The sequence below is a fragment of the Bison bison genome, unplaced genomic scaffold (assembly GCF_000754665.1).
Source record: "Bison bison bison isolate TAMUID 2011002044 unplaced genomic scaffold, Bison_UMD1.0 scf7180017864500, whole genome shotgun sequence".
NCBI classification, from domain to species: domain Eukaryota; kingdom Metazoa; phylum Chordata; class Mammalia; order Artiodactyla; family Bovidae; genus Bison; species Bison bison.
This window is the reverse complement of record NW_011495059.1, coordinates 8,057,031-8,057,685: the sequence shown is the minus strand read 5'-3', so window position 1 is coordinate 8,057,685 and position 655 is coordinate 8,057,031.

Sequence of the window (655 nt, the reverse complement as noted above, 5' to 3'; positions counted from 1 at the left end):
TGTTATATTCATAAGAAACTTACAATTTAAATAAACTTTGTGTTCTGTGACCTGTATAGATTGACCAGTATAGATTGTATTGTATGCTTGTCTTAATTCCTCTATTTCTCTAAAAATGATCCCTTTTAATCCTTCTATCTCGATGTAGTCTATGGTTACCAGTAGATCTACAACAACCCTGGGAGATGGTCCCATGGCAAGACTTGCTTCCTGGTTACTCTCTAAATTACTCCGACAATCTAAGCAATTCATTGGATAGTTAATTCTTGTCATTTTGGGGTTAATAGTCACTTACACCACTGCTGCTGTCACAGGTATTGCTTTAAAAACTTCATTTCAAACACAAAACTTTATTCAAAATTGGCTCATACTATGTGGGCCACTCAGGCTAAGAGAGATGAAGAAGTTCAGGATAAAATTCAGAAAAAAAAAAAAGTACATCCAATGGTTTGGAGGTCAATTAATAGATTTACAAAAACAAATATTATTAAATTGTGATTGGAATACGATTCAATTTTGTACCACTCCTGTTTGATTCAACCATGAAGGTGAAGACGTTCAGTCTTGTCCGACTGTCTGCAACCCCGTGGACTGTAGCCTACCAGGCTTCTCTGTCCATGGGATTCTCCAGGGAAGAATACTGGAGTAGTTTACC